This window comes from Saimiri boliviensis, chromosome 11 (genome assembly GCF_048565385.1).
Source record: "Saimiri boliviensis isolate mSaiBol1 chromosome 11, mSaiBol1.pri, whole genome shotgun sequence".
In the NCBI taxonomy this organism is placed as follows: Eukaryota; Metazoa; Chordata; class Mammalia; order Primates; family Cebidae; genus Saimiri; species Saimiri boliviensis.
The window spans coordinates 49,295,191-49,315,556 of NC_133459.1; the positions used below are offsets into that span (position 1 = coordinate 49,295,191).

Genomic DNA, 20,366 nt, shown 5'->3' on the forward strand with positions numbered 1-20,366 from the left:
CCATCTTAAAAAAAAAAAAAAAGACATTGTTTCAATACCCATGAAGAATAACAATGTTTAAAAAAAAAAAACCAGTAAGCATCTAAAATGTCATTACTCTGAACAAAGATGACCACACCAAAATACAAATACATAAACTATGTAACACATATAAAAGCACAGAGTTTAAAAGAAACCAAGTTCCATATTACTTAAGCCTAAATCCTAAATTAAGCCCAAAACACCCTGAAAGTAAAAACTCTGGCTAACACAACAAGAATGGTAAATTTACAATGTAAGAAGATCTAAAATGAAAGATGAGTTGCTGCATTAAATATATATATATATAGATACACACACACACACACACACACACACACACATACACACATATATTTATATGTGTAGGCTGGACACAGTGACTCACACCTGTAATTCTGTAATTCCAGCACTTTGGGAGGCCAAGTCGGGTGGATCACTTGAGATCAGGAGTTTGAGACCAGCCTAACATGGTAAAATCCTGTCTCTACTAAAAATATAAAAATTTAAAAATTAGCTGGGCATGGTGGCACACACCTGTAATCCCAGCTACTTGGGAAACTGAGGTAGAGGTATGGCTTGAGCCCAGAAGGCACAGGTCACAATGAGCTGAGATCACGGCACTGGATTCCAGCCTGGGCAACAGAGCAAGACTCTATCTCAAATAAATAAATAAATAAATAAATAAATGTATATGTATGTATGTGTACACACACAAACACAAACACACAAAATACTAGATTAATGGCTGGGTGTGGTGGCTCAAACCTGTAATCCCAGCACTTTGGGAGGCCAAGGTCAATCATCTGAGGTCAGGAGTTAAAGACCGGCCTGGCCAACATGGTGAAACCCCATCTCTACTAAAAATACAATAATTAGCTGGACATGGTGAGGGGCACCTATAATCCCAGCCTCAGGAAGCTAAGGCAGGAAAATCACTTGAACCCAGGAGGCGGAGGTTGCAGTGAGCCGAGATTGCACCCCTGCACTCCAGCCTAGGCAACAGAGTAAGACTCTGTCTTTAAAAAAAAAAAACTAGGTTAATGCATTGATTTTGAAATGCAGCTAAGAAATCTAAAATCAGGGGTCATAAATGCCACAAGATTTGATAACTAGGAAGTCACTGTTATTTGGACTTCTATTTACCCTGCCAGGATGCAATTGGAATGGAAACCTCTATTTACCCAGCCAGGATGCAATTGGAAATGCCTCTCTAAGTGTTCAAAACAACATTGGGTCAACTAACAAATGTATGGGACAATCTGAACATCAAAAATAAAAATGTCTGAAATAAAAAGAAAAATAAATAAAAATGTCTATACTGAATTACAATACACTGAATAAATAAAAGTCCATGTTGATTCTTTCAAGAAATGGATTTTTATTTGCAAAATGCTGAAGTATCACCCCCAGATTACTTGCTAAGATTTGCCAGTCACCACCTAAATTAAATGACCAAACTAAGTATCAAAAATACTAAGACAATGTCAGGTTTATATAAGCTTTCTGGTATAATAAGATACCAAGTTGACGGTATCACCACTCATGAAGGAAAGTCTTCCACCAAAGTCTTTCGCTAATGTCTTACCAAGTCTCTAGACTTAAAGGAAGAACAAGTCAAATGACACCATGAAGAAACAACTGGACAAATCTAAAATGTAAATTTCACAAGACTATCCGGAATACCTCACAAGTTAATGTTATTCCCTCCCCTCCTTCCACAAAGAGTTAGGAGACCTCTTCCACATTAAAAGAGAATAAAGATACAACTATCAAATGTAACATATAACTGTAAATTAGATATTGACAGGAAAAACTGTAAAAAAAAAAAATTTTTTTTTTTTGCATAACTGAGAAATTTTCAGTGTGGCCTGGATTTTAGAAGATATTATGGAATTACTAATTTACTAGGAAATAAATATAGTATTGAGTATACAGGAAATTAGGCCAGGCACAGTGGCTCAACCCTGTAATCTCAACACTTTGGGAGGCTGAAATGGGCAGATCACCTGACATCAGAAGTTCGAGACCAGCCTGGCCTGGCCAACATGGTGAAACCCCATCTCTACTAAATATATAAAAATTAGCCAGGCATGGTGGTACATGCCTGTGATCCCAGCTACTCGAGAGGCTGAGGCAGGAGAATTGCTTGAACCCGAGGCAGAGGTTGCAGTGAGCCGAGGCTGCACCACTGCACTCCAGTCCAGGCAACACAGCGAGACTCCATCTCAAAACAAAAACAAAGAAAGTGTCCCCATTGTTAAGAGTTGCATGCTCAAGTATTTAACAATGAAGTATAATAATGTCTACAAGATACTTTCAAACAACAAAGCAACAAACATACATGTATACATAGAAATAAAAAATATAACAATATGTTAAATATTCTTAAACATAGGCCAGGCACAGTGGTTCATGTCTGTAATCCCAGCATTTTGGGAGGCTGAGGTGGACGGGTCACTTGAGGCCAGGGGTTCAAGACTAGCTTGGCCAACAGGCAAAACCCTATCAATACTTTAAAAAAAAATTTAGCCAGGCATGGTGATATGCACCTGTAGTCCCAGCTACTCGGGAGGCTGAGGCAGAAGAATCACTTGAACCCAAGAGTTCAAGGTTACAGTGAGCCAAGATCACACCACTGCACTCCAGCCTGGGCCACAGAGCAAGACTCTGCCTCAAAAAAAAAAAAAAAAAAAAAAAATTCTTAAATATAAGCAGATTTATTTGTGTATGTTGAACCATCCTTGGATCCCTCAGATGTATCTGACAGGAAAAGCTGTCATTATTTGGTCATAATAAATGACTCAATTTAATGTGTTGTTGAATTTGGTTTGCTAGCATTTTGTTGAGGATTTTTGCATCAATATTAGTAGGGGATATTAAGCTGTAGTTTTCTTTTTTTGATGTGTTTTTGTCTGATTTTGGCATAAGGGTAATATTGGTCTTGCAGAATGAGTTTGTAAGTATTCCCTCCTTTATTTTTCAATTAGTTTGAGTAAAATTGGTATTCGTTCTTCTTTAAGGATATGGCAGAATTCAGTAGTTGAGACCAATGAGTCCAATGAGGCTTTTCTTTGCTGACAGATTTTTCATTACACCTTCGATCATGTTGCTGCTCATTACTGGTCTCCAGGTTTTGGATTTCCTTATGGTTCAATCTTGGTAGGTTTTATTTGTCTAGAAATTTACTTCCTTCAGATTTGTTAGTTTATTGGCATATAGTTGCTCAGAGCAGCCACTAATTCAAAGAACCTTTGAATTTCTACAGTATCAGATGTAATGTCTTGTTTTTCATTTCTGATTTGAGTCTTCTGTCTTTTCTTAGTCTGGCTAAAGATGTGTCAGTATTGTTTACCTTTTCAAAAAAAAAACAACTTTTCCTTTCACTGATTCTTTTGTATTGTTTTCTTCATACTAATTTCATTTATTTCTGCTTAATCTTTATCTTTTTTTTCCTTCTACTAATTTTGGGTTTCATTTGCTCTTACATTTCCAGTCCTTTAAAATGCATTGTTACTCTGTTTCTATAAAATGTTAATTCTTTTTTGATTTAGGCATTTACTGCTATAAGATTCCTTCTTAGTATTATTTTAGCTGTGTCCTGCAGTTTTCTGGTATGTTCTGTTTTCATTATCATTAGATTCAAGAAATATTTCAAATTCCTTCTTAATTTTTTCATTGACCCACTGGTCATTCAGGAGCATACTGTTTAATTTCCATGTGTTCCTATACTTTCCCAAATTCCTCCTGTTGTTGATTTCTAGTTTTAGTCCATTGTGGTCAGAAAGATGTTTGATACTATTATTTTTTTAATGCTTTAAGACAAGTTTTGTGACCTAACATATTATTCAGAATGATCCATATGCAAAACTGTGCATTTTGCAACTGATGGAAAAAGTGTTCTGTAAATACCTATTAAGTCCATTCGGTTTATAGTGCAGATTAAGTCCAATCTTTGCCTGTCTAGGTGATCTGTCCAATGCTGAAGGGGGGATGTTGAAGTCTCCAGCTATTATTGTATTAAGGTTTCCCATTCTCTCCATCTTTCTTTCTCTTTCTTTTTTCCTTCTTTTTCTCTTTTCTCTCTTTCTCTCTCTCTCACACACATTCATCTAGTATATATTAGATGAATATATATTCACAATTGTTACAGCCTTTTGAACTGACCCCTTTATCATTATACAGTAACCTTTGTCTTTTCTTATAGTTGTCTTGAACATTATTTTGTGTGATGTAACTATAGCTATGCATGCTCTTTTCTGGTTTCCATTATATGGAATAGCTCTTTCCATCCCTTTATTTTCAGTCTATGTGTGTCTTTATAGGTGAAGTGTGTTTCTTGCAGGCAGATCCTTTGTGTCTTGTTTTTGTAACCATTCAGTCACTGTCTTTCCATTGAAGAGTTTACTCCATTTACAATTAATGTTATCATGGTAAGTAAAGATTTACTCCTGCCATATTGTTATTTGTTTTCTGGTTGTTTTGTAGTCTTCTCTTTGTTCCTTGCTGCCTTCTTTTCTTCCTTTTATTGAAGGTGATTTTCTCTGGTAGTATGAGTTAATTTATTGCTCTTTATTTTTTGTGTATGTGTGTGTTGTATGTGTTATTTGTGGTTACCATGAGGCTTCCAAATACTATCTTATAACCCATTATTTTAAGCTGATAACTTTAAACTGTTTACATAAACAAGAAAAGAAGCAAAAATAAAAACTCTACACCGTAATGTTGCCCCCCCTCTTTTTAATTTTTTGTTGTTTCTATTATAGCTTCCTGTACTGTCTATGTCTTGAAAAGTTAGTTATTTTTGATCAGTTCACATTTTAGTCTTTCTACATGAGAGTGGTTTACATACCACAGTTCTGTGTTTTTCTGTGTATTTACTATTGCCAGTAGGGTTTTTTTTTACCTTCAAGTGATACCTTATTGCTCATTATCATCCTTTTCTTTTGTATTGAACTACTCCCTTTAACAATTCATGTAGGACAGGTCTGGTGTTAATGAAATCCTCCTGCTTTTCTTTGTCCAGGAAAGTATTTCTCCTCACATTTGAAGGTTATTTTCACTGACTATTTTATATTATTCTAGAGTCAAAATTTTTTTCCTTCAGCTCTTTAAATATGTCATGCTACTCTCTCCCAGCCCGTAAGATTTCCACTGAAAAGTCTGCTGCCAAACATACTGGAGCTCCATTGCATGTTGTTTCTTTTCTCCTGCTGCTTTTAGGATACTTTATCTTTGATCTCTTGGAGTTTGATTATTAAATGTCTTGAGGTAGTCTTCTTTTGGTTGAATCTGCTTGGTGTTCTATAACCATTTTGTAATTGGATACTGGAATCTTTCTCTAGATTTGGGAAGCTCTGTTATTCCTTTAAATAAACTCTCTACCCTTATCTCTTTCTACCCGTTCTTTAAGACCAGCAATTCTTACATTTGCCCTTTTGTGGCTATTTCCTAGATCTTCTGCCTAGAATAAAAAAGGCACACTTCATTCTTTCTTTATTCTTTTTTCTTCTGTCTCCTCTGACTGTATTTTTAAGTAGGTTGTCTTCACGCTCACTAATACTTTTTGTTTGGTAAATTCTGCTACTAAAAGACTTTAATGCATTCTTGAGTAGTTCAATTGCATTTTCAACTCCAAAATTTCTGCTTGATTCTTTCTAATTAATTCAATCTCTCTGATATCTGAATTCCTTTTCCATATTACCTCGAATTTCTTTGAGTTTCCTCAAAGCAGCTCTTTGAGATTCTGTCTGAAAGGTCATAGACCTGTTTCTCCAGGATTGGTCCCTGGTGCCTTACTTAACTCATTTGGTAAGGTCATGTTTTCCTGGATAATCTTGGTGCTTATGGATATTTCCTGGTATCTGAACATATATATATGAGTTAGGTATTTGTTGTAATTTTTGCAGTCAGGGCTTCTTTGTATCTGTCCTTGGGAAGGCTTTCGAGGTATTGGAAAGAACTTCAGTGTTGTGATCTAAGTCATACCTGCATTAGGCGGCACCTCAAGCCCAGTAACACTGTAGCTCTTAGAGACTTCTAGAGGTATCGCCTTGATGGTCTTAGAGAAGATCTGGAAGAATTTTATGGATTAGCATGCAAAACTCTTGTTCTTTTCCCATACTTTCTCCCAAATAATCGGAGACTCTCTCTCTCTCTGTACTGAGCTGCTTGGAGCTGGGGGTGGGGTGACACAAGCACTCCTATGGTCGCCACCATTGGGACTGTGCTGAGTCAGACCTTATACCAGCACAGTACTGAGTCACATACCAGTGGCTGTAACTACTACCTGTCTACTGACTATGTTTGCACAAGGTCCTAGGCCTCAACAATCAGTAGATAGTGAAGCCAACCAGGCTTGTGTCTTTCCCTAAAGTGTGAAACTTTCCCTCTAGGCCTTAGGCAGGTCTAGGGATACTGCATAGAAGCCAGATTAGAATCAAACACCTTAGAAATCTACCTAGTATTCTATTACACAGCAGCTGAACTGGCACTCAAACTACAAGATGCAGTCCTTCCCATACTTCCCTTCCCTTTCCATAGGAAGAGGAGCCTCACCCTGTGGTGATCACCACCACAGACCCATGGGGACTAATATCATGCTACTGCCAATGTTCTCTTGAACCCCAAAGGTTGCCTATAATCCCAGCACTTTTGGAGGCCAAGGGGCAGATCCCTTGAAGCCAGGAGCTCGAGACCAGCCTGGCCAATATGGTGAAACTCCATCTTTACTAAAAATACAAAAATTAGCCAAGTGTGGTAGCGCATCCCAACTACTCAGGAGGCTGGGGCATGAGAATCGCTTGAACCCAGGAGGTAGAGGTTGCAGTAAGCCAAGATCACGTCACTGTACTACAGCCTAGGTGACAGAGATATCTCAAAAAAAAAAAGATAGAAAAAATAGAAAAAAAACAAGGGTTCTTCAGTCAGCTTGCCTGGGACTCTCTCTTCAAGGCAGTGGGCTCCGCTCTGATCCAAGGCAGGTCCAAAAATGCCAAAAGCCAAGGCAGAAAGTCAGGGACCCCAGGAACCCACCTGGTGCTCTACCCCTGCAGCCAAACTGTTACCTAAGTTGCAAGAAAAACCTCTCTTTAATCCAATAGCTGCAGAGTACACATTATTCTCTTTAGCACATGAATCATTCTGAAGGGCAGAACATATATTAGGCCACAAAACAAGTCTTAAAACACTAAAAAAAAAAAAAAAAGAGTAATATCAAGTACCTTCTCTGACCACAATGGAATAAACCTAGAAATCAATAATGAGAAATTTTGGAAATAACACAAATACATGAAAATTAAACAATATGCTCCTGAATGATCAGTGGGTCAATGAACAAATTAAATAACTTGAAAAATCAACTGAAACAAATGATAATAAAAACACAGCATGTCAAAACCTATGTGATTACAGCAAAAACAAGAGAAAAATATAAAGTACCAAGAGGGATGTTTATAAGTGTAAGTACCTACATCAAAAAGTGGAAAAGCAAACAACTTAACGATGCATCTTAAAGAACTAGAAAAATAAATGCAAACCAAGCCCAAAATTAGTAGAAGAAAACAAATAATAAAGACCACAGCAGAAATAAATGAATTCAAACAAATAAAACAATATGAAAGATGAATGAAACTAAAAGCTGGTTTTTAGAAAAGAAAAAAAAATCGACAAATCTTTAACCAGACTAAATGAAAGAGAAAGAGGCAAATAAATAAAATCAGATATTAAAAAAAAAATTAGAACCCATACCACAGAAATTTAAAGGATTAGAGGCTACCATGACCAATAAATTTATGCCAATAAATTATATATATATGCCAATAAATTTGAAAACTTAGATGAAATGGGGAAATTTCTAAACTCATCTCAACTACCAAAACTGAACCCTGAGGAAATCTAAAACATGAATAGACCAGTAACAAGTAACAAGATCAAAGCTGTAATAAAAAGTCTGCCAGAAAAGAAAATCCTGAGACCTGATAGCTTTATCTGATGGCTTCACTGAATCTTACCAAACAGTTAAGAAGAACTAATACCAATCCCAATCAAACTATTCCAAAAAACAGAGGAGAGAATACTTACAAACTCATTCTATGAGGCCAGTGTCACCTTGATAACCAAACCCAGACAAGGACACATCAAAAACGACGACGAAAACAAAACTACAGGCCAACATCCCTGATGAACATTGATGCAAAAATCCTCAACAAAATACGAACAAACTTAATTCAACAGCACATCAAAAGATCATTAACCATGACCAAGTGGTATTTATCCCAGAGATGGAAGGATGGTTCAACATACACAAATCAATCAGTGTGGCACATCATATCAACAGAATGAAGGACAAAATCCATATGATCACTGCAATAGATACTGAAAAAGCATTTGATAAAATTCAATATCCCTTCATGATTGAAAAAAAAAAAAAAAGCCTCAACACACTAGGTATAGAGAGAACATGACTCAACATAAGAAAAGACATACATGACAAACCCACAGCTAGCATCATACTGATTGGGAAAAAACTAAAATTCTTTCCTCTAAGATTGGGAACACAAGAATGCCCACTTTCACTACCGCTATTCAACATAGTACTGGAAGTACTAGCTGGAGCAATCAGACAAGGGAATCAAATAAAGGGCATCCTAGAAAAGAAGTCAAATCATCCTTGTTTACAACCAAAAAATAGAAAAATTAGCCAGGCATGGTGGTACATGCCTGCAGTCCCAGCTAGCTTCTTGAGAGGCTTGGGTCACCTGAGCTGGGAGGCTGAGGCTGCAGTCAGCCATGATTGCACCACTGCACTCCAACCTGGGTGATGGAGTGAGACCCTGTCTTTTTTTTTTAAAAAAAAAAAGACAGTACATCTGGATTGTTTGTAACACAAAGGATAAATGCTTGAAGTGATGGATACCCTATTTACACTGATGTGATTACTAAACAGTGTATGCCTGTATAAAAATATTTCATGTACCCCATAAATATATATACCTACTAGGTATCACAAAAATTAAAAAGTTTTTTAAGAAAAGAAAAATGAGGGCCGGGCACAGTGGCTCACGCCTGTAATCCCAACACTTTGAGAGGCTGAGGTGGGCGGATCACAAGGTCAAGAGGTGGACACCATCCTGGCCAACATGGTAAAACCCCGTCTCTACTAAAAATACAAAAATTAGCTGCGTGTGGTGGCACATACCTGTAGTCCCAGCTACTCGGGAGGCTGAGGCAGGAGAATCGCTTGAACCCAGGAGGCAGAAGTGGCAGTAAACTGAGATCATGCCACTGCACTCCAGCCTGGTGACAGAGCGAGGCTCCGCCTCAAAAAAAGAAAAAAATTAAAGAAAAATGAGAAGAGATCTGTACTCCCATGTTCACTACAGCAATATTCATATTAGCCAAGATATGGAAGCAACGTCAGTTTCCATTAATGGATGTTAAATGGATAAAGAAAATGTGGAATCTATGTGCAACAGAATATGACTTATCCTTAAAGAGGCAGGAAATTCTGATATATGCTGTAACATGACTGAACCTTTAAGGACATTATGCTAAATGAAATGAGCCGTTACAAAAAGACAAATATTGACTGTATCATTCCACTAAAATGAAGTACCTATTCATAGAGACAGAAAATAAAATGGTGACTGTCAGACAATGGCATGAGGGGAATAGAAAATTTGTGTTTAACACAGAGTTTCAGTTTTGCTAGATGAAAAAGAGTTATGGAGATGGATGATAGTGATGGTTGTACAATATACTTAATACCATTGGATCTGTATATTTAAAAATGGCTTAAGATGGTAAATATTACATTATATGTATTTAACCACAAAGAAATAAAAAGGAAAAGAAAGAGTCAATTGCTTTCCTATATACCAACAATAAGTAAATAGAATTTCAACATATTTCAATGTAACACCATTTACATTAGCTCCAATTAAAAATTAAATACATGGGTATAAATCTAACAAAATGTGTACAAGATCTATATTAGGAAAACTATAAAAGTCTAATGAAAGTAATTAAAGAATATATAAATAAATGAAGAGATATTCCATGTTTATAGACAAGAACACACAGTATTGGTAAGATGTCATCTCTGAATAATTCCCCTCATATCACTACCCCCTTATGAGGCAATGTCAAACTTTCACCATTTAATACACCACTTATCCAATATACATTGACGTGCATGAGTAGAGGAGAATGTGATTGTCTGTTCCCACAATTTAAACTTCTGGAAAGACACAGCTACATTCCTTTTCCCATATTAAATAATAAATGGATAAACACATAGATGAATAAATAAATAAATTTTTTAAGTGGCCAACTAATCATTTGTCAAAGGTATTATAAAATATATGCCTATTTTCAGAGGGAACTGAACTAGGTTGCTTCCAATGTGACTCCCTACACTATATCCTATGTAGTTTATTATATCCAAAGATATAATATACTCTATGAGAAAAATGGCTGACAGTGTAAATGCTCACTATAAAGTCGACTTTAAAAATTTTCTAATTTTATAGAGCAAGGACAAAACCGACTGTGGTCTTCCATGCATCCATACCATTCAACTCTGCAGTCCCTCCTGCTAATATATATTTTCCATTGTCACTGGGCTCAGACATATGACTTTACTCTGCCAATGCAGAATACAGTCAGAAGTCGCATTGTGACAATTCTGAGCCTAAGCCTTTAGAAGCATCATGAGTTTCTGCTTGCAGTCTTAACTTTGTGTCATCATGACCATAAGATCTTTCCTTTGATTTATCTGTGATCTCATCAGGGGATATCAGAATAAATACACATGGAACATATCTGAGTCCAGTCTGTTCTGACCAACCAGCTCTGCAACTTGAAACAGTCACCCAAACAATGAGCCAACTCCTAGCAAATATCTGAATGAGAATAAATAATTGTTTTCAGCCACTTCACTATGAAGTTATTTGCTACACAGCAACAGCATTAGTTTCAAGTGAAATACTATGTGTGCAATTTACATTTTAAAAATACTCCAGCCAGGCCCATGGTGCATTCCTGTAGTCCCAGCTACCCAGGATGCTGATGGGAGGATCACTTGAGCTCAGGAGTTAGAAGATATGCCTGTGAACAGCTAGTGCACTGCCCACCAGCATAGATAAACATAGCTAGCAAGATCCCATCTCTTAAAAAAAAAAAAAAATTCTAGGAGCACTATGAAGTTATAAAAGAAATAAGGTGATCTCTATACCTATAAATACAGATAGACACATTACATAAATATAAATATATATGTATATTTGAGCTTGTCCTATATTCTACAATGAAGAAATCTCCAGAATATATCCTCAAATGAAAAATAGCAGCACAAAAAACTTTGTATAATATGCTACCATTTACAACTTGTAAGAATATGAAAATATAGACACATATACTTCATTTTTTTTACAATAAAAAAATAAAAGATAATTTTTTAAATGTTTCCTATAGAAGGCAGAGAATAGGGCATTCTTAAGGACAGACCATATAAAGCTATACCGTACATTTTTAAAATAAAGATATTCCTTCACTGACTTCTGGCTTGCATTCTTTATTATGGGAAATCTTCTGTCAGTCTCATCTTTGTTAATTTTGTGTATATCTTTTCCATTGACTTTTCTTAAATTTTTCGATTTTCACAGGTTTTAAGCAATTTGATTTGATGCTAATTTTCTTCATGTTCCCTGTGTTTGGGGTTCAATGGCTTCTTTGATATGTTGGTTTATGGTTTTCCTCAAATTTAGAAAATTTTGGTGATTATTTCCTCAAATATTTTTCTGTCTTCTCTCTCTTCCCATTTCTGCCTTCCAGGGATTCCAATGATATGTTTTTTAGACTGCTTGAAATAGTCCCACAAATCACTGCTTCTCTTTTGATTTTCCTTCCAGCTTTTTCTCTGTTTTGTTTTGCATCATTCCTTACTTCTTTGTTTTCAAGTTCATTAGTATTTTTCTTCTGCAATGTCTAATCTGCTATTAATCTCATTCATTGCATTTTTCATCTAAGATATTTATGCTATTCATCTGAAGATGTTTTGATTTAGGACTTTTTCACATATTCAGTGTATTTCCTTAACCTATTCATGTTTTCCTCTACTATCTTAAACATATGAAATATAGGTATAAGTTTCAATGACCTTCTATCATCTATATCATTTCTAGGTCTCTATTGATTTTTCTCATGATTATGGGTCATATTTTCCAGCTTCTCACAAGCTTGATAATTTTTGAATGGGTTTAAATACTGTGACTTATACTTGTTGTATGTTAGGTATTTATGTATTCCTTTAAATATTCTTTTTTTTTTTTAACAGACTCTTGCTCTGTTGCCCAGTCTAGAGTGCAGTGGCACAATCTCTGCTCACTGCAGACTCTGCCTGCAGGGTTCAAGCAGTTCTCCTGCCTCAGCCTCCCAAGCAGCTGGAACTATGAGTGCATGCCACCACGCCCAGCTAATTTATTTATTTTTTTAAGTACAGACAGGGTTTCACCATATTGGCCAGGTTGGTCTTGAACTCCTGACCTCATGATCTGCTGCGACCAGTCTCCTTTAAATATTCTTGAGCTTTGCTCTGAGATGCTTGAAAATAATTGATCATTTTCAAGCTTCTACGTTTTGTTAGGCATCACCAGAGAAACCTTTAGTATTAGGGCTACTTCCTTCCTACTACTAAGGCAATATCCTTCTGAGTATACTAAGGCGCCCATTTATTTATTTAGGATGTTCTATTTATCATAAAGGATTTTCCTTCAGCTGATGGGAACAAGAAACAGTCCATGCTTTGTGTGAGAGTTCTGAAGATATTTTACTTCATACTTGCCATTTACTTTATTTTTTCTTCATTTTTTGTGAATAGCTCCAGTAGTTCTCAAAAAATTTTAATCATCTGAGAAATGCCTGGAAAAATAGGTTTCATGGCAAATAAGCTAGGAAACTGTATACATTATCTCTTGAAAACTTATAATAAATTTTAGCATACTAAAGCCTACATAAACACTTAAGAAATTCTTCCAACTTTTTGTAAACTAACTGAATGAAGACTAAAAGCTTCATTTCACATAAAACGTATTACATCTCGCAATTTTAGAAAATGATAGTTTGTTTTTCATTTTTACTACTTTCAATTTTGTTTCTCTTAGTCTAATCTTTGGTGAAATTAAGGCGTTTTTTGTTGCAGTGGTAGTTATTGTTTTCTTCTTAATTCCCTGCATTAAACAGAGTTATGATGGACTGATGGATGGATGGAAGCAATTTTGAGGGTGACAAAGCAAAGAGCATAGGCTTTGGAGTCGGACCAGAGTCTGAATTCACAAACTTTACAACCCAGAGCAAGTTACTTCACCTCTCTACCTATTATCTACAGAGAAAAATAATACCTTCCTTATGAGGTTATGAAAAGTAAATGAGTAAGTTAAGCAACAAGCTCACAACACAGGCTCAATAAGTACCTTTCTCACATTTCCCTTTCAGTTAAATATAAAGGATTCCAATATAAATTGTCGGTTTTTATAAACATCATCATGTACTAATATATAATATAGCCTCAGATGAGTAATTTATTTATTCACATTTATCTTTCACTTAGTAAATTCTATTTAAATGTGTGTGGGGGTGTACATATTCATATACTATGTATAACTATATATAGTTCTAATAGAGGTAAAATCACTTCCCCTATGTACAGTTACAATTTAAACATTTGATTTTGCTGTGACAGAGTGAATTGTTTAAAACATTAAAAAAAAACAGTAGATACAAAAATATGGAAGTATTCAGAATGTATTATATATTTCTCTACTTGTTTTTCATTAACAACATCTGTATGAAAATAATATGAATCTGTGTTCTTCTAATTCAGCTACTTATTTCTTAAAAAATACAATCCTACTTGAAACGGTTAAGATTCCACCTGCAGGGCTAAGATTTATTGTTCTCAATAAAAGGCAACAAAAACCATCAAAAGAGAAAAAGACCCCAGGGCACCCTAAGGGGATGGGGAAGAAGGGAATAAACAATGATCAATTATTTTAAGTCTAAGCCATTTATTATAAATAATACTTCAGCTTCCACAAAACACATTTGTGCCTCATTAAAGCCAACTGTTACAGGGCTGAACACAGTGGCTCATTTCTGTAAGCCTAGCACTCTGGGAGGCCAAGGTGGAAAGATCACTTGAGCCCAGCAGTCTGAGACCAGCCTGAGCAACATAGTAAGATATAGTTTCTGTAAAATAAAATTTAAAAATTAAAAAGAAAAAACAACTGTTGGCTGGGCACAGTGGCTCATACCTACAATCTCAGCACTTTGAGAGGCTGAGGCAGGCAGATCACTTTGAGCTCAGGAGTTCAAGATCAGCCTAGGCAACATTTTCTACAAAAAATACAAAAATTAGCCAGGCATGGTGGCACATATCTGAGGTCTCAGCTACTTGGAAGGCTGAGGCTGGAGAATCCCTTGAACCCAGAAGGCAGAGGTTGTAGTGGGCCAAGATCACACCACTGCACTCCAGCCTGAGCAACAGAGTGAGATCCTATCTCAAAAACAACAACAAACCCTGTTACAGCTAGTTAACAATCACATGGTTCAGTAGCACTATAAGCAGATCTTTCAGAACAGCTCTTCAAGCTTCCTTCCACACTGTAAACCATGACATTTCTAGATAGCTTTGATTAATGAAATTACAAGGCACCTAATTTTCATTAGGAAATAATGAACTTCCAAAGAGTATAAATTTTGTTATTGCATCACTCTCAAAGTTCCTCATAAATCCTACTAATATAAAGATTTCAGTCCATGTCACCGATAGAAGTGATTAGTTTGATTACCGTAAATAAGATCCTTCCATAATTATAAAAGGAAAAGTACTTAAGGATTTTTTAAAACTATTCCAGAAATTCTAATTGCTTTAATAGAATCTTAAAACCTGTGCTATCTAATACGGTAGCCACTAACCTTATGTGACTACTGAGCATCTGAAGTATGTGTAATAAGAACGGAGCTGTAGGGTAAGTACAAAATACACACTACATTTCTTAGAAATTAAAGAATACATTTCATTAATAATTTTCATGTTGATTACATGTGAAAATAATAATTTGGATATAGTGGGTAAAATGAATTATTAAATTTAATTCATCTATTTTTACTTTTTAAAAATAAGGCTACTTGAAATTTTTAAATTATTTATGTGGCTCACATTCTTTTTCTGTTGGATGTGTAATACCTAAACTCACCTCCCTTTATTCAAAGTCACACAAAATATATGCAGTTGTCTCTTGGTATCCATGGGGATTGGTTTCAGTACCTCTCCCCTGGATCCCAAAATCTGAGAATCCAAGTCCCTTATATAAAATGGCATAGTATTTGCATATACCCTATGCACAGTCCTCCAGTATATTTTAAATCATCTCTAGATTACTGATAATACCTAATACAATGTAAATGTATGTAAGTAGCTGTTATACTATATCTGCTTTTTATATATATTATTTTTATTGTGTTTGGTTTTTTCCCCAAATACTTTCAACTTGTGGTTGGTTGAATCTGGAAATGCTGAACCAATGGATATTAATATAAATCCTACATTAAATCATTTGTGGCGGGAGTTTCAATCAAACAGTTATCCAACTATACACTTTCGGTGTTATTTCTGGTAATCTTGGTTCTTCTCCCTATTACCCTCCAAATAAACCTGGGTACTTAACAGACTATAATTTTGTTTACAAACCTATCTTCTCTCTCTTCTACTAGATTCTCATCTCTTGAAATTTAGGACCCATGCCTTAAGTCATTTTTTTTTTATCCCCAGTGCACAACACAAGATACCTGTTCATATCTAATGTATATTCGAACTACTATCACCTTTTGCTCAAGTTATTTCCTATGTTATTTCCTTGGTTTATCATCTTCTCTGCCATCTAAGATATCTCATTAAGTAAAGCTTTCCTTAACTATCCCTAACTTCTAACCCTTAAAAGAATTACCTACCTGTGTTTTCTTAGGACTTTGTATCTCAAAGTTCCTGAGATACTTATAAATTATACTGATCAGCACACTGTATCTTTATATAATCTCCCCAAGAAATGACTGGTGTCTTGTCCATTTTTGTAGCTCTGTCATCTTATAAGTATGTCTAGTGTAGTTAATGGTAACAAATGTCTTTCAAAGTAATTAAATGATGTATCTTTAGTATATGTATAAATTAAATCACTATACATGTACTAGCAAAACTTCTAGTTTTATAACAAAAAAAAAGTGAAGCATTTGGGCACCTAATGAAAATGGCAATAAATAGAGAACATTAGGGGAAACAGGGAATTTTAAGGAAGAAAGAGAAAAGAAAGAATTCCATTTGCTAACCAAACACATTAGTGATACTGTAATATATACATCTGGTGACAAGTCCAGTAGCAGCAACAGATACTAATTCGCAAAGGAATTAAGGAAGAGTGTCCACTCTGTTCCTTCCAGTCTCCTGCTGGCTTGGTTTCCAGCATGTTCTCCCTACAGGTTGTAGATATAGGATACTTGGTTTCCAAGCCCCTCTACTGAAACCTCACAAAACAAACCATGTAAATGAAAACTGTATAAAACTTCTGCATAAGTATGGCAGCCCTCAAAAAAATAAATTTAGAATTACCATATGATCTAGCAATTCTATTTCTGGGAATATATTCCAAAAACTCAAAGAAAGCAACGATTCAAACAGATATTTGTGCATCAACATTCACAGTAGCTTTATTCACAATAACAAAAAAAAGATGAACACAACCTAAATGTCCACTGACAGATAAATAAGGAAAATGAGGGCTGCACATACAATAATATTCAGCCTTTGAAAGGTAGGAAATTCTGATACATGCTACAATGTGGATGAACCTTTAAGACACTAATGAAATAAGCCAGACACAAAAGGACAAATATTGCATGATTCTACTTACATGAGGTACTAAAGTAGTCAAATTCAGCGACAGAAAGTAGAATGGTGGCTGCCAGGGCTCGGGAGTGGGGAAATAAGGAATTGATGTTTAATTAGCATGGAGTTTCCATTTGGGAAGATGAAAAAGTTCTGGAGATGAATGGTGGTAATGGTTGCAAAGCAATATCAATGTACTTAATGCAACAGAACAATACATTTTAAAATTATTAAAATTATAGATTTTATGTTATGTATACTTTATTACAATTTTCTAAAATCCTGTTTAAGAGAAGCCCTCAGTAACACTTGTGCTGAGAATTTCCTACTTATGTCATCAAAACTAAGTTTGCAAACATTTCCTTAGTGGATTTTATTTGGGAGTTTACCATCCTAAGGGTAGAGCTCTTCCTGCTTGTAAATATTACTAATGGTCCAAATAATAATGTTTACATTTCACTTTTCCCTGTTTTGAACAAAGAGGAACTGCCCATTTCCACATACCTCCTGAAACGAATATAACTATTACCCAACTAAAAAAAGTACGTATTAGGTCGGGCGCAGTGGCTCACGCCTGTAATCCCAGCACTTTGGGAGGCCGGGGCGGGTAGATCACGAGGTCAAGAGATCAAGACCATCCTGATCAACATGGTGAAACCCCGTCTCTAAAAATACAAAAATTAGCTGGGCGTGTTGGCACATGCCTGTAATCCCAGCTACTCGGGAGGCTGAGGCAGGAGAATTGCTTGAACCCGGGAGGCAGAGGTTGCAGTGAGCCGAGATCGCGCCACTGCACTCCAGCCTGGCGCCTGGCAACGGAGCGAGACTGTCTCAAAAAAAAAAAAAAAAAAAAAAAAAGTGCCTATTATCAATACCTTTTAAGCCATCTGAATAGTATTTCCTAATCACCTTCCTTTTTCTCCTACGGTAACCACTATACTAAATTTTGCATGCATGCACTCATTCATTCATTCATTCATTCATTATTTGGAGACGGAGTCTCACTCTATGGCTCAGGCTGGATACAATGGAGCGATCTCGGCTCACTGAAACCGCCTCCTCAGTACAAGCGATTCTGCCGCCTCAGCTGGGATAACAGGCCGTGCCACCACACCCAGCCAATTTTTGTATTTTTAATAGAGATGGGGGTTCGCCATGTTGGCCAGGCCGTTCTGGAACTCCTGACCTCAAATGATCTGCTCACCTCGGCCTCCCATAGTGCTGGGATTACAGGCGTCAGCCACTACTTCCAGCCGCCTTTATTATTATCTTGTTTTCTTGAGAAAAACTTCTTCCTAGCTGGGCCCAGTGGCTCACGCCTGTAATCTTAGCACTGTGGGAGGCCGAGGCAGGCGGATCACTTGAGGTCAGGAGTTCGAGATCAGTTTGGCCAACATGGTGAAACCCCATCTCTACCAAAAAATATAAAAATTAACCAAGTGTGGTAGCATGTGTCTGTAGTCCCAGCTACTCGGGAGGCTAAACATGAGTAAGGCTTGAACCTTGGAGGCAGAAGTTGCAGTGAGCCAAGATGGCGCCATTGACTGGGCAACAGAGTGAGACTCTGTCTCAAAACAATATATATTTTGTCTCTGCCTCTCTGGACCCTCCCTCCATCCCAGCCTGGCTAGCTCCGCCTGGGGTGGGTGCTCCCACTTCTAATTCAAAATGCCTGTCTGGCGCGGTGGAAACAAGTGTGGGGCCTGCGGGAGAACCGTGTACCACGCAGAAGAGGTGCAGTGTGATGGCAGGAGCTTCTACCGCTGCTGCTTTCTCTGCATGGTTTGCAGGAAAAATTTAGATAGCACAACAGTGGCAATTCACGATGAAGAGATCTACTGCAAATCCTGCTATGGAAAGAAGTAAGAGCCAAAAGGCTACGGTTACGGCCAGGGCGCTGGCACACTTAACATGGACCCTGGTGAGAGGCTGGGCATCAAACCAGAGAGTGTTCAGCCTCACAGGCCTGCAACAAATCCAAACACTTCTAAATTTGCTCAGAAATACGGAGGTGCTGAGAAGTGTTCCAGATGTGGGGATTCTCTATATGCTGCCAAGAAGATCATTGGAGCTGGAAAACCCTGGCACAAAAACTGTTTCCGATGTGAAAAGTATGGGAAGAATCTTGAATCAACAACTCTTGACTGAAAAAGAAGGTGAAATCTGTTGTAAAGGATGCTATGCAAAGAACTTTGGGCCCAAAGGAATTTGGCTATGGCCCAGAAGCAGGGGCTCTTGTTCATGCCCAGTAAGGTGTAAACCCAGAACTAATCATCACACACTGAGAATCTCTTCATAATCTAGGCACAGATAATCTTTAACACTAAACTACTGTGAAATTCTACCAGCATTAAGTACTGTATATTACCCTGTACTTGGACAGGCTGGCTAACTTGTAGGAAGACAGCACTGTCTCTGATCCTTTTGCTTTGTTCACCAGCATTTTGGGGGAACATTTCTTTTATGTTTTAAACAAAACTTCAGCTCAAAAAAAAAAAAAAAAAAAAATTTTGGCACTGCATCTTTTTAAAGCACCTCTAAAAACACTTATAAAAATGCTCTGTCACTTATTATAGCACTTACCATACAGTTTTATAATTGCCTGTTAATGTGCCTCTATTCCCCACTGGACTATACATGTCTGAGTGCAGGGATTATGACTATCATGGTCAGTGTTATAACCCAATACATAACAAATTTCCTGAGACACAGCAGACTGTTCAATTAATACTTGCTAAAAGGATGAATGGATGAATCAATTCTATACAAATAACATTTCTTTTGCACAGACATTTTAGACACATTAATTCATAATTGTCTCAGTAAGGAAGTGGCAACTGCACCTTACTCAGCTACTTGGTGGCAGAACCAGAATCTGAATCTAAAGCCACAACACCAAAGGGCTAAATCTACCTGTTAGATACCTTGCTAATTTCTTCAAGATGTTAACATCAAAAAAGGAAGAGAATCTGTAGCACAGTCTTACAAAGACTTGAGTTCTCAAATTTCATCAAGAGTAAACTGTCAGTAACAGCAGATAATTATCAATCAAAATAATCACAATAATATATGTCTTAAATGAGTTTCTAACAAAAGTAGTCTCTATACATCGTATTGGGAAAAAAATGAGAAAGTAAGAATTTGTCTATTACTGTCCAAAAGACTAAAGACATCGTAAAGATACTAAAAACAGTACTGATGGAACTGATGGATGAATATCCAAACACTAGAAATAGGGTAGGAATAACTTCCTAGACTTCCTATAGCCTGAGTAAATCATCCCCCAAACCACTACAGGTTATTTGTTCTGCTTCCATGCTCACCAATCCATGTTTTGGTGACCAAATTGGTTTTTCAGGTATCCTACCAAGAAGAAGATGCTCTGAATAATGGTTACAAGTCTCATGGT

General features: G+C 36.6%; 1 protein-coding gene and 1 pseudogene across 1 annotated transcript in view; one reads left to right on the forward strand and one right to left on the reverse strand.

The window, feature by feature from the left end:
* The window catches only part of FAF1 (Fas associated factor 1), a 534,743-nt gene that overhangs the window by 470,376 nt on the left and 44,001 nt on the right, over positions 1-20,366 (reverse strand). The window lies entirely within an intron of this gene.
* LOC101046370 (cysteine and glycine-rich protein 2 pseudogene) lies at positions 18,626-19,398 on the forward strand (annotated as a pseudogene).